At 45.0% G+C, this 14,500-nt stretch overlaps 1 pseudogene; it reads left to right on the forward strand.

The window, feature by feature from the left end:
• Positions 1–1,169, forward strand: part of LOC127043132 (maestro heat-like repeat-containing protein family member 1) — a 37,369-nt pseudogene extending 36,200 nt beyond the window's left edge.
• Positions 1,170–14,500: the final 13,331 nt, after the last annotated feature.

Genomic DNA, 14,500 nt, shown 5'->3' on the forward strand with positions numbered 1-14,500 from the left:
GCATCTTCTGCCTTTATCACAGAGGCTATTGGAGAGAGATCTGTCCCAAACCAGTTCTCTTCTAGTAATAAAGGTACCGTCGGGGCTTGAGATAGCAGCAAAAGCGATCCTGGACCAAGCTGATAATTTACAAAGTAACCCCTGCCCCCACTTCTTTGAGCTGAAATTCATCCTGCTCTTAGTAGTAAAAGGGACCTACCATCAATCAAACCCTAGCCCCACTCCTTGACTCTGCCTACCTGTCACCAAAAGTTCCACCCCATGGGGGTATTACTTCCAGGGTCAAGACGCCACATGACCGGAAGCATGGTGTGTCATGTGATCTCTCTAAGAACTCTTCCCACTGCCCTCTACCAATCAGGATGGGTTTCTCCCCCATAGGACTGCCCCGAGAGGAGATTTAATCAATCAGGGAGTTCCGGGACGGGGTGACCCATCCAGAAGTGGGACATGTGACCCCTCTAACAACTCCTCCCACCTACCTCTACCAATCAGTAAGCGTTTCAGCTGCTGGGGACTACCCCAAAAGGAGATTTGACCAATCGGGGAGGAATTCGGGGGCAGGGTGACCCATCCGGAAGTGTTTTGTGTGAATCTTCTGAGAACTCCTCCCACCACCCTCTACCAATTGCAATGGGTTTTGGACACATAGGACTTACCCAAGAGCAGATTTGACCAAAATGGGGCAGGTTCTTGGACGGGGTGAACCGCCCAGAAGAGGGTTATGTGACTACTCTAAGAACTCCTCCCAGTGCCCTCTGCCAATCAGAGCGCAGTGTCATCACCCCGTAAGTCCCAGTGCCGGGCAGAAGAGGTCATCTTTTACCAGGAATGCATGTTTTAGAAATCGTGGAAACATGGACTCCTTTACCACCCCCGTGAGAACTTCAGCCTTTGTTTTAGCCTTGAGCACCTTTGGACTTGTGTGGAGAAAGCGCTCCATCAGCAACAGTTCCAGCGAGGGCCCTTTGACTCAACTGTTGGTGGATACGCAGGAACTCGAGACCAAAACCCAAACCCTTGTGAGGTACCCTGATGAGTGTGACGGCCTCTCATTGTCCAACCCTTTAGAGGTGGAAGACGATCATGGATTGGAGGAGTCAATGGCGCACAAGGTTAATGGAAAAGACATCGCTCAAGTAAATGAATTATTAAGAAGTGATGGTTGAGGATGGGGTGTAATGGGGTTAGGAACTGACCCAGGATTGCATAATTCTAAAAACAAGCAGTGGGGGTGCTTACACTGTTTCTTTTCTGAAAAATCTCTCAGCAGCTCTTCGATGCCTTTCTAGAGGCCTTTGAGAACTTACACATCGGTAGCCCCATGGGAGGAAATATATCATGCATCAACTGTTTTTGCTCATGTCTGAGACACCGATCTCAAGAGGAAAATCTGGAAAAGGACAAAATGGAAGAATGAACCAGCTCAGTCTCCCTTATGGTAGGGGTCATGACGTCCATTTTTACAGGCGGCTGTAAAAGGTTGTGTTAAACCAGGCAATTAATAAAACTTATTTAAATGTGTCAATATGAATGTGTCCCCCTCCATAATTGTGTTAGTAAAAGATGGTACCAGTAACAGTCATGTCTACACAGACGGCTCTGTTAAAGAAAATATATTACACCGCCGGAGAAGTTGGGAGTGAACCCTCTTTTTCAAGTGGTCAAAAAGCATAGTAAAACTTTAAATAGAAGACAGGTAACAGCTTGGCTTTCAGACCAGGATGCTTACACTTTACACAAACTGGCTCGAATACGTTTTAAAAGAAATAAGACCATTAATTCAGATGTGGATGCGTAATGGCAGGCAGATTTGGTGGATATGCACTGGTTCTCCAAACAGAACAGTGGTTTTAAGTACATCTTAACAGTGATAGACATTCTATCCAAATATGCCTGGACCTTAAACCTGAAAGACAAGACGAGTGCCGAGGTATCCAAGGCCTTTAAAGTTATTTTCAGTGAAGGTCGCATGCCACAAAAATTACAAACCCATCGGGGGAAAGAATTTTTAAACAAACCTTTAAGCACATTGTTAAAGCAGCATAGAGTTCACCATTTTGTTACTAATAATGAACTCAAAGCAGGGGTTGTGGAGCAATTTAATAGAACTTTAAAAACTAGGATATGGAGATATTTTACAGCCCATAACACCTTTTGCTACATTGACGTGTTACCTGACTTTATAAAGAGTTACAACCAGAGCTTTCACAGAACTATACGTACCAGACCCACTGATGTTAACCCTTCAGATTCTCTGAAGATATGAGGAAAATGGTTTAAGGAGATGGTTTTTAAATAAAACCGGTTGTTGCCCCTTTTAGAAAAGGCGGTCACGTGAGACTATCCTAAAACCAAAGGTGCTTTTGAAAAACGTTATGAACAGATGTTTACCGATGAGATATTCATAGTGAATGAAGCCTTTACCAGGAGTCAGAGACCTGTATACTGATTAAAAGATTACGAGGGTGAGGCAGTTACTGGATCTTTTTACCCTGAAGAATTACAAAAAGTAAACCCCAAACGAGACAGGATTTACAGGATTGAAACAGGGCCACCCAGAGGATTCAGGGGGCCTGGAGCAAAGCAATTTAGGGGCCCCTTCCATAAAAAAAATTGCAATACTCTACAATACTATATTCTCATGGGGGCCCCTGCAGAGCCCGGCGCAAATTGCCCCACTTGCTCCACACTTTCTGCATCTCGGCACAAGCCCAGTTTTGAAAAAACTTCTTTACAAGGTATCACTGGTTCTCAGCATCAGCTAGTGCTAAAAGGCACTAAAGCTCATTTAAAGGGTTGGACAAATATTTTCCGTCAAAACTTTTTCTGGATCAAAAACTAGGGGTTTTTAAAAAGCAGAGAAAAATCATGGACAATGTCTGCTTTCCTTAAAAATTTGTTGTGGTTTTTTTAATTGAAAAGCTGAAATTAGTCTGCCAAAACCTGAACATGGTTTTGGGTTTCAGAAGTGTGTGGCCAAATATTTGCTGCTTGCTATGTTTGATTGTTTAAAGAAACAATAAAAAAATTCTGCTCAAAAAAAATCCAGAACTTTTTGAACCACCTCAGCTTGTGACCAAACACCTGTGCCCATCCAGTCAGAGACTTTTTTTCAGGTTTCTGATACTCTGCTTGCTTCCTTGAGTCATATCTGTCTCCATAACTTTGGGTTCACTTAGGTTAGAACATAAAAACAGCCATACTGGGTCAAACCAAAGGTCCATCCAGCCCAGTATCCTGCCTACCGACAATGGCCAATGCCAAGTGCCCCAGAGGGAGTAAACCTAACAGGTAATGATCAAATGATCTCTCTCCTGCCATCCATCTCCACCCTCTGACAAACAGAGGTTAGAGACACCATTCCTTACCCATCCTGGCTAATAGCCGTTAATGGACTAATGGACTCCATGCATTTATCTGTTTCCTAGAGACTGGCTCCATGGAGTCCCTCACAAACTGGAGACAGTTACTGTGGGTTTGTCTTTAGTGCAGCTTATGTACATACTCCACAAACTGAACATTTGAGCTTGTTCCAGAATCTGGGATGAGCCTATGTTATGAAAACTGAAATGCTCAAAATAGCACATGCATGTGAATGGACACAGGGTGCTAAAATTAAATTAAACCAGGAGTTCTCAAATTGGGGGTCAGGACCCTTCAGGAGGTCACAAGGTTATTACTGGGGGTTGCGAGCTGTCAGCCTCCACCTCAAACCCCACTTTGCCTCCGGCATTTATAATAGTGTTAAATATATAAAAAAGTGTTTTTAATTTACGGGGGGATTTGTGCTCAGAGGTTTGCTATCTGAAAGGGGTCACCAGTATAAAAGGTTGAGAACCACTGAATTAACCCCTCTGAAGCCTAAGGGAATGCAGGGGAGGTGGGTCTCCCTTGGTAGGGTTGGGAAGGATATTGCTCTTCTCATGTGGTCTCTTCCCAGTGGCTAATTTTAAATGAAGCTACCTTCCCCTGACATGAATCTCCCTATGACACTGAAATTAAATATAGACTATAATTTGGCATTTGAGAAGTGAAAGGGATGGTAGCCCTAATGGAAAAGCTAACAGCTTGGCTCTCCTGCAAGCCTCAAACTGCTGAATGAGCTTTAGGGTAGGGAAGGCTGTGCCTTCAAAAAAGCCTGGCACTGCCCCCTATCCGACCCCCACCCAATTTCTGCCCCCCGACTGCCCCCTCAGAATCCTCGACCCATCCTGCTCCTTATCCCCTCACCGTCCCCCAGAGACCCCACCCCCAATCGCCACCCTGGGACCCCACCCCTGTTCCCTGTCCCCAGACTTCCCCGACCCCTATGCACCCCCCAGCTGAGTCCTGACAGACCCCCAGAACGCCCACAATCCAACCCCCCCCCATGCCCTGACTGTCCCTGGGACTCCCTGCCCCTTAGCCAACCCCCTGGCCCTGGCCCCTTACCACCAGCTCCTCTCTCACCCGGAGCCTCAGTGCATCCAGGAGTGTCCCTGAACAGCTGCAGTGTGGCTCCAACGGAGCCTGAGCCCCTCCTCACTCACAGTCATGTGGTAAGGGGGTAGGGCCAGGCCGAGCGGAGGGAGTTTAGCTCATCCTAGAGCTTGCAGCCTGACCCCCTTACCACATGGCTCTGAGTGGGGAGGAGCTCAGGGGCCCCACCGGAGCCACTGCCTCTGTCAAGGGAAGCTCCTGGATGCACTGAGGCTCCGGGAGAGGGGCGGAGGCAGGGTCGGGTCGGGCAGGCGCCAGGAAGGGAGCCTCAGCCATTTTCGTGGGGGCCCCTGTGGAGGCCGGGGCCTGGGGCAAATTGCCCCACTTGCCCCCGCCTCCCCCGGGTGACCCTGCATTGAAAAAGTTCTAGTGGAGAAAGGAAAAGGGAGTAAAAACAACTACTGGTAAAATGGTTGGGGTGGCCCAATAAGTTTTTAACAGCTGGGTGGAAGCTTCTCAACTCTGTGACTTTTAGACATGAATAAAAAAGATTCTTCCTGCAAAGACAGAGAGAGAAAAATGAGCGATGGCGAGTTTTACATTATTTTGCCCAGCAATGCCAGCTCTGCAATTTTTCCCAAAAACACCAGCTCAACGAAGATACCCCTTTCGAAATCACCTTTGGAGATAAGACGTGGAATTTCATCCTACGATGAGGTTATTACTTGACCATACCCGAATTACTGGATCATATGAACAGCACCGTGGCTCATCATCCCAGACCGCCTGAGGTGGTCATGAAGTACAACCCTGTGGGTAGAAAAGTTAGACTTAAAACCGCCAATTTTATGTATATGTTTTCTACCGATGGGGAGCTAGCTAACATTCTGGGTTTGGGCCCCAAGGGCAGTGTCCAAAAATTCCCCTTCTCGGCAGACATCAAAGGGGGTTTAACTCCTTGTATCTGTACATAGATATCATAGAACATCAGTTTGTGGGGGACTTTTCTGTCCTCCTGTTATGCTGGGTCCCTGTCCAAGAAAGGAACAATGACTTTGTCACCATCATCTACGATAAACCTCATTACGTCCCTGTCAGTAAACACCACATCAACATCATCACCATTGAAATAAAGATAGATCAGAACAGATGCGTCTCGTTTCGCTTTGGCAAGGTGATCTCAAGTTGCATCTGCGTCCGCAGAGAGAGCAAGGTTTCTAAAAATCAAAACACTATTATGGCAATCCTAAAAAATTACAGCCACCCCACCATCTACAGGAACTATTACAAAGCCCAGGCTGGATACGCCCTTCCTGGATATCATGGGTCCCCCGTGATGTACAGAGCTAGTGTGGGTGGAATATTTTGTAGCCTCTTTCGAAAAGCCATACCGCTTTTGAGAAGAGAGCTAGAGATTATTAAACTCCACGTAAAAATCTCAGCTCAAAACATAGCTAAAGGTCATGTCTCCCGCGCTGTTCTGGAGAAGGTGGGGAATACAGCTTCACAGGAAGGATTGGGGCTGATGTACATTAAAAGGAGGAAGAGAAAGAGAAATGTGTCAAACCCATGATGCACAGGTCCCCCAAAACCCTTTAAAAGAAGGGCTTTGACACGCAGGGCTGGCCATAAGCGAAAGTCCAAGAGGAGCCTGGGCGAAAGAGGAGATGCTCTCTGCCTGGTAAGAGATATATTTTAATCAACATGGCTTTTGTTCACTGTGGATCTGAAGCATGCACCAAATCCAAACTAGACTTGTTCCAAAAAACACATCCCATCCTTTAAGTACATGTCTACTAGGAACAGAGCGTGTCTGGGTGACGGCCCGGACTAAGTCGAGCATGTTAGAACCATTAACCACAAAGCCTTTGTACACAAAAGCCCCTTTATCATTCCATGATAAATGTCCATGAATGACAGGACATTTTTATCCTGTCCCAGCTTATTTAGCAATACTAATGCATTTTTCTTATAATGCTTATTCACGTTATCCATCACCTCCTGAGCAACAGAGTCTGAGGTCTTTGGTGTTTCTGGGGGTTTGACAGTCACACTCTGTTCCTGTTGTGGCAGAAACAGACTTATTTTCCCTTTATCCACATCACTCTGCCTCACGTACATTAGGTACCTTTGAAGCACGGTGCTGTAATATTTAGCCTTTTCATATTCAGTTAAGTCGGTTCTTTGAAGAACAGACTTCATTTCAGCATCCAGTAAGGGAGTTCAATTGTTCTGATATTTTCCTCTGCTGGAGGGAGAGCCCTTAATTGCTCCAGTTGGTGGCTGGGCAACAGGTACATTTTTTTCTGCAAACTCCATTATCCATTAGTCAAAAGCCCCGTTATCAAAGGGATAGCAAAATTTAACAGAGGTCCAATAAACCCCCCAGACTGCTTCACCAGATGTTTCTTTCTTTTAAGTGAAACTCTTTTATTACACAAAGTTTTTATAAGCGTGCGTCTCTTTTTCAGCACGCACACTTGAATTTTGTGTCGAAGGTATGTTTCCTTTTAAGGTATTGAGCGCTGTTTCTGAGATGTCCATTATTAAATCGTCAGAAGCGGAACACAGGATAGCCCTCCTTTACTGCGGGACGATTTGCTAAGTAATTTTAAAAGGACCAGATTTCTCTTCACACAAGTAGACATGTTTTTGGTCAGCAACCCCGGCAGTTAAAAAGGGGCCCGCCAATAATTCATCTCTTTTTATACCCGGCTGTTGTTCTTTTCAAAGTATAAACCACAACCCAGCCTGGAGGGAAAAGACCAGTTCTTAGTCTACAAGCTCGTGGTGTGGAAGCATTTAATTCCACCACCAGGTAGCCATAAGGCAGTGGTCCCCAAATTTTTTGTGGCCAGTAGCACATTCATGTTTTCAGAAGAGTGTGGCAGGCGCCAACAATTTTTCAAGGGTTATTTTGTATTTGTATATTAAATAATATGAAAACTATCATATTTAATATTACATAATATATGAATCCATAAGATAAAAAGGGTAATTTTACATGTAAAAGGTATTCATTAAATTATTCGGCAATTACTTTTTCACCTTACCATGTGAATTTGCTTTTTTTTAATCTACCTGTAAGAAAAATAAAGGAGTTTTTACAAAATAAATATCATAAACAGTTTTCATCTTATTTATTTTAAAAAAGTAAAACTTTGTTGAATTGTTGGTCCAAATATATTTATTATTCTTACTTTAATATAGAATGGAGCCTGCAGTCCCGGAGTTGTCTGTCCCTGGCAGGTGCGGGGCTGCAGTTTGTCTCCGGCTTAAGCTGCGGCCCCGCGCCTGCCGGGGACTGAGAAAACTGGCACCTGCAGCCTGCAGCCCCAGAGTTCTCTGTCCCTGGCAGGCGCAGGGACGCGATTTCTCTCCGGCTTAAGCAGCGGCCCCATGCCTACTGGGGACCAAGAACCCCAGTGCCCACAACCTGCAGCCCCGGAGAAGCTGAAGAGAAGCCGTGGCCCGGCGCCTGCTGGGGACCAAGAACACCGGTGCCCGCAGCCCCAGAGAAGCCACATCCCCGCGCCTGCCAGGGACAGAGAACACTGGTGCCCACAGACTGCAGCCCCCGGAGTTCTCTGTCCCCGGCAGGCACGGGGCCGCAGCTTCTCTCCCCTGCTGGGCACTAGGTGAGCACACATAAATGCCCAGGTGGGCGTCATGATGCCCATGGGCACCACATTGGGGACCACTGCTATAGAGTCATCTGCTGTCATCCTTGGCCCAATGACTATCCAGTCTTATTATGAATGACTACAAATTCCACTATGAATGATTTGAGATGAAACAACATTTCGAAATGTTGGTGTTTCCAGTGGGATGGGAATTTTGTTTTTTGAACAGCTCTAATATCCAGTATGAACACTGTATGTGATGGAAAATCCACCATATTCTTAGGTGAGTTGTTCCAATGGTTAACTGGACTCTGCCTGGGCATGTAATGCCCAGTCCTGAGGAAACAACCACTGGTGTAGAATGCAACAGAGCACCTCCTGGCAACCCAGGTCACCAGGGCACACCAAGCCTGTCCTGGGCTCACTACACTGGCTTCCCACAGAACATTATGTCTAATTTAATGTCTCAGTCATTCAAGGCACTTCATGATTTGGGCCTGGGACACCTAAGAGATTCCCACTCATTCCAGGACTGCGCCCATCAGCTTTGTCCCATAGACACAAAGGAGCTGTCTCCTGCAAGGGGAAAACTCATTTGTGCAAGAGACAGTTTTCTTGGGGGCTGATCAAAGACTCAAGAACAAAATCCCACAAAAACTAAAAAATCATCTGAAACTTCTTTCCGATCCACTTGTGGGGTTCCTCAGTCTGCTTTTGCTAATATTAGCCCATATCACATCATAAAATAAACTCACCAATAACCATCCATGACCCTCCATAAAAAATCCATGTGCTTTTGTCCCAGGGGAAGAATAAAGAATGGTCCACGTACACTGTAAGTAAATCATTGAAAGGTGCTCTGATGCCAGAATGATGGGCATGGCAATGAATTTGTATAGAAGAGAAGAGGAAAGGATAGGGACATATTTTCACTGCTATCTAATTGTGTGTGTATGGGCATTAAGATACCTGTAAATAGCATCCTATTTATCTTCCTGAATTTCAAAGGAAAGTCTGGACTGGGGGTTAGGGCCATCTCTGGAGTGAGGAATATTCTGTTGCTTGGTGTCTCACCATTACCACACACCTGGCAGAATGTTCATTCTCAATACAACACCCTGTCCAAAAGTCTGCAATACCTAAGGGGTGACATTTTACCATTATAATTTTTCAGTGGTTCAGTCTCAGTCTTTCCCCCAGTGGTCTCAGGGAGCTGCCCAATACACCTCGTCAGAGAAACATCAGCCCTGGAACAGTCTTTCAAAAATTGTTTACTAAGAAAAAGTAAAAATTCACAAGGAAGAAATGTTAGAAATAAAAGAGCAGGAATAAAAAAGCAGGACAATTCCAGACAGTCTGATCAATAGGGAATCACAGGGCAAACCACAGACCCTGTCTCAGTCACACCTATTTCTTGCCAGCAGACAAAACTCCAATATAAAAGCTGTATGAACTAGTTCCCAGGTAGGGATTGTTTCTGATGCCCTGATGGCCCAGAGAGCATTTGAGAGCAGAATAGCCCAATCATACAACATTTATGTCCTCACAGGACATTTGATCTGTACTCAGCATTCTTATAGTGATGTCCCAGAGACCCCATCTTCAATATCATCATAACCTGGGTCTTCAGGAAGCAGGGACAGGGCATCTCTCTCAGTTTCAGAGATTTCTTCACTTCTTAGCAAGTGCAGACTCCAACCTGAAAATAAACAAGGGGGCATATTACAGTTAATGTAACCATTCTACACCCATGTGCACTCATATCACATGGGTGAGCTCCCTATGGTATAGGCTGTGACTTATCCCCTCTGTTCCTGTGACTGGGGCCCTGACAAGTTTAATCCATTATCTCACTATAGCCTACAAAGAAAACATCTGGGAGTGCATTCACTCTGTGCTGAGACCTGCCTGTTGCAGGAGTAGTGTGGGGATGTCAGTGAGCTGGTGTCACCTCCCTGATGCTCCCGTAGGGGCTGCTTTACCTTCTGATGGTTGGTATAGTCCCCAAGGGTACATACACCAGCTGAAACCAGGTGGGGTTGAGCAGGCTGGGGTTTCTAACTCACAGGACATTCAAGGGCAAGAAGCCAAAAAGCAGGGGACATCATAGATCTCAACTGCCCCACAATATGTGTTTGAATGTTTCTCTCAACAAGAACAATGAAATGCACATTTCATCCCAACCCACTTTCCTCTGAAGTGCAAAGTGGGAGCTCAGCCCCCAGCCGCATACTGTGACTTACTCTCATAAAAGACTAATGGAGCAATTTACATACTGAAGAGAGTGATTTCAAACCTGAAGCCAGGTCTCTAACTAACCCCACTGCAGGGTCCTGCTCTTCCCATTACCATCCAGGGCACTGACACCTTGTTTGGGGTAAAACACGCAGGCTGTGATCCTGCAAACACACTTATGTAACTTTGTCCTCACAAGTACTTTGCCCAGGGTTACTTTCTTGCTGCTTAATCCATATTCCCACCCAGACATTGGTCCCATGGATCACTGGGAAACACAGATATTTCCAGCTTTGCCAACCCCAAGCATTCAAAAATTAGGAGTTGACAGGATGTGGGGCCTGCAGCAGAGCCAATCTCCAGAGAACCTAATAATCTTGTTAGTCCAGCAAAGCTGCAGTCCAGCAGCTACTCATACCATTTACCCATGGGTGAAAGCTTCTGCTTTGTTCTCACTCCTGTTCCTGCTTTACCTCAGCCTTACCTTGCCTTGCTTCCCTCCAGGTTGCCTGGTTCTGACCCTCAGCTCCAATTCCTGACTCCAGTTCTGCCCCGCAGCTCCGATTTCTGACTTTAGCTCTGAGTCCAGCTCTAACCACTGGGCCTGATTCTAGGTCTAACCATTGGACATGACTACCTATGTCTCAGTCACTGACAGGACTCAGGACTCAACATATCGTGAGATTGGCTTAAAAATCATTAGATTGAAATCCTTTTTTTGGTCTTTTTTTTTTTGTCCTCTGGTTTCTGAGCCTTTAGGTGAAACACAGTTCATGTTCTGTAGCAGGGCCAGCTCTAGGCACCGGCAAAGCAAGCAGGTGCTTGGGGCGGCACATTTGCAGGGGCAGCAGGGATCCAGCATAGAGCTGAGAACCCAAGGGGCCCTGGGAGCTGTAATTCTTAGCCAGCTCCCTGCCTATAGAGCCAGCCCTGGAGCAGGGAAAGAACTACATTTCCCAGAATTCCCTTGGTTGTGATCAACAGGAAAGGGAGGGGGAAGTAGCTGAGACCTCATGCGGCCACTTGCTGTGAATGAAGAGCTCACTGCTAGAAGGGGGTGGCACTGTGAACACCCTCAAAATTCAAGTTCAGTTTGGGCAGCTGTTACTTCATTTCTCCCAAATGAAATATACTGATCCACTGTCACTTGCTGTAGAAAAAGTAGGATAAAATTGAGCAAGAAATGCTTCCCAATGGTTATTAGGACTGGAATTGCTATTTTCAACAGCCATTGCCATCTTTGACTCTCTTTTTTTAAGTTTTATTTGTTTAAAAGGAAGACAGTGATATTCCATTGGCAAATTCCCCATAGAAACAAAGAGTGGAACAAAAGAATAATAAAAGCGCCTCAACTTTTCCTCATTCATGTAGGACAGTCTTTTAATATGCATCCAGATATCTTTCAATCACACAAGCTGAATATTGTTCCACTTTACTGCAGTTCCGTAACCATATGGGAACCTGTCTGTGTTCTGTGCGCATCCAAAATTCCTGCTGAATGACCCACCCTGGGGGTGAGTTACTAGTGACCCAGGGCTGGGGCAGCAAGGGAGTATGGGAGGGGGGTGCCCAGGGCTGGAGTGAGGGGGCAACCAAAAATTTTTTGCTTGGGGCAGCAAAAAACTTAGAGCCGGCCCTGTTCTGAAGCTTCTTTCTGCAACCATCTGGGCTAGAAAACTTGCTTTTTTAAAAATTAAAGCAGAGATTCTCATGTCTCCTGGAGTTTGAACATTCAATAATACTAGATATCATGAGACTAGCAATAAACAGCAAGGATTGGCAAAAGTGCGTTTCCCCACTCACCTGTCTGTGAATCACTGTTCCTGTCACTTTCTCCTATGGCTCCAATGACTTCCCGGGCACACTGCCCAGGGTCATGGTCATCACTGGGGTCAGAAACTTCTTTGACATCATCATAATCATCCTGCGTGACATCTTCAGGCAGCGCAGGAGCCTCTGAAAAAGAGGCAAGAATTAATGGTAATGAGGAGAGATCTTCCACTGAATAGAGAAATAAATTATACACCAGGCACAAACAACCTGAAATACTGACACCCCAAGGGGGATGAGAAACCAAAAGTCCCTCTCCCCTAACCTTAGTGTCAGAGGAATTTAATTCATGTGACATTTGTCTGACACATTTCAAGTACCTGATATAACTGTCAATTGCTCAAAGGAGCCTCAAACAGAAACTCAAATGAAGGTTGTGGGAGATTTGAGAAGAGGTGACTGGCAGTGGGGTTTATGTCAGAGGAAGATTTGCCCATGGTATTTTGTTGTTATACTAATTAAACAGATAAATGATTCTTTAATTTGTTCTATCACCCATTTTCTAAACTTTCCATCGTTGTGAAAAAGCTCATTTTGCCATTTCTCTAAACTAGTCTGGCCCATAACCCATCTCTGATCTGCAATGTCTGAAACTGCACTCCCAAGTCAGGCCAAGCATGGGTCTATGGGTGTGAAATCTATACATCCCTTTCATATGTGAAACTCAGGTGTAGATCAGTGGACTTAGCCAGGCAAGGATGACTGAGAGAGACCATTACCACAGAGCAGAGGGCTGTGTTCAGGAGCTTGTCCCCTAACTTTGTGAGTAATGTTAGTGCATATTAAAGTGAAGGTCATGGAGCAGTGACTAGAGTCAGGGGCACCATGGGCAGGGGCTGAATAAACTTATTCTAGAGTCACACTGGTTGGCCTGTGTCAGGAGTCCCTCCCCACTCAGAACTCTGGGGTACAGATGTGGGAACCTGCATGAAAGACCCCCTAAGCTTATTTCTACCTGCTTAGGTTAAAAACTTCCCCAAGGAACAAATCCTTTCCTTGTCCTTGGATGGTATTGCTGCCACCACCAAGTGATTTAGAAAAAAATTCAGGAAACAGATTACTTGGAGTACATATTTCTCCAAAATATTCCCCAAAGCCCCTTCACCTCCTTTCCTGAGGAGGCTTGAAAATAATATACTAACCAACTGGTTACAAAGTGAGCATAAACCAAACCCCTTGGTTTTTAGGACACTGAAAATCAATCAGGTTCTTAAAAGAATAATTTCATTTTTTTAAAAAAGTAAAAGAATCACACCTGCAAAATCAGGATGTAAGGTAACTTTACAGGGTAAATGAAAAGATTTAAAACGCAGAAGATTCCCCTCTGACTCTACTTTCCAGCTACAAAACAGGAGTGAAATTACTTCTTAGCACAGGGAAAATTCACAAGCTAAAACAAAAGATAATCTAACTCATTTCCTTTCCTTACTTACATTTTTTGGAATTTTAGATGCTCATTTCAGGTATGAAGAACAGGAGTACTAGTGGCACCTTAGAGACTAATGTATTTCTTTCAGCATAAGCTTTCATGGGCTACAGCTCACTTCTTCAGATGCATAGAATGGAACACACAGACAGGAGATTGTTATACATACAGAGGACATGAAAAGGTGGAAGTACACATACCAACTGGAAGAGTCCAATCGAGATGAGCTATCATCAGCAGGAAAAAAAACCCTTTGAAGTGATAATTGAGATAACCCATAGAAGGTGTGAGGAGAACTTAACATACGGAAATAGATTCAATTAGTGTAATGACCCAACCATTCCCAGTCTCTGTTTAAATCTAAGTTAATTGTATCTAATTTGCATATTAATTCTATTTCATCAGTCTCTCTTTTGAAGACACCTTCAAGTCTGTCACTGAGTGGTTAGAGAGGTTGAAGTGTTCTCCCACTGGTTTTTAAATGTTATGATTCCTGATGTCAGATTTGTGTCCATTTATTCTTTTGTGTAGAGACTGTCCGGTTTGGCCAATGTACATGGCAGAGGACCATTGCTGGCACATGATGGCATATATCACGTTAGTAGATGTGCAGGTGAACGAGCCCCTGATGGCATGGCTGTTGTGATTAGGTCCTATGATGGGTTGAATAGATATGTGGACAGAGCTAGCATCGGGCTTTGTTGCAAGGATAGGTTCCTGGGTTAGTGTTTATGTTGTATGGTGTACGGTTGCTGGTGAGTATTTGCTTCAGGTTGGGAGGCTGTCTGTAAGTGAGGACTGGCCTGTCTCCCAAGATCTGTGAGAGTGAGGGATCATCTTTCAGGATAGGTTGTAGATCTTTGATGATGTGCTGGAGAGGTTTTAGTTGGGGGCTATAGGTGATGGCTAGTGGCGTATTATTATTCTTTTTGTTGGGCCTGTCCTGTATTAGGTGGCTTCTGGG

Source organism: Gopherus flavomarginatus, chromosome 1 (genome assembly GCF_025201925.1).
Source record: "Gopherus flavomarginatus isolate rGopFla2 chromosome 1, rGopFla2.mat.asm, whole genome shotgun sequence".
NCBI classification, from domain to species: domain Eukaryota; kingdom Metazoa; phylum Chordata; order Testudines; family Testudinidae; genus Gopherus; species Gopherus flavomarginatus.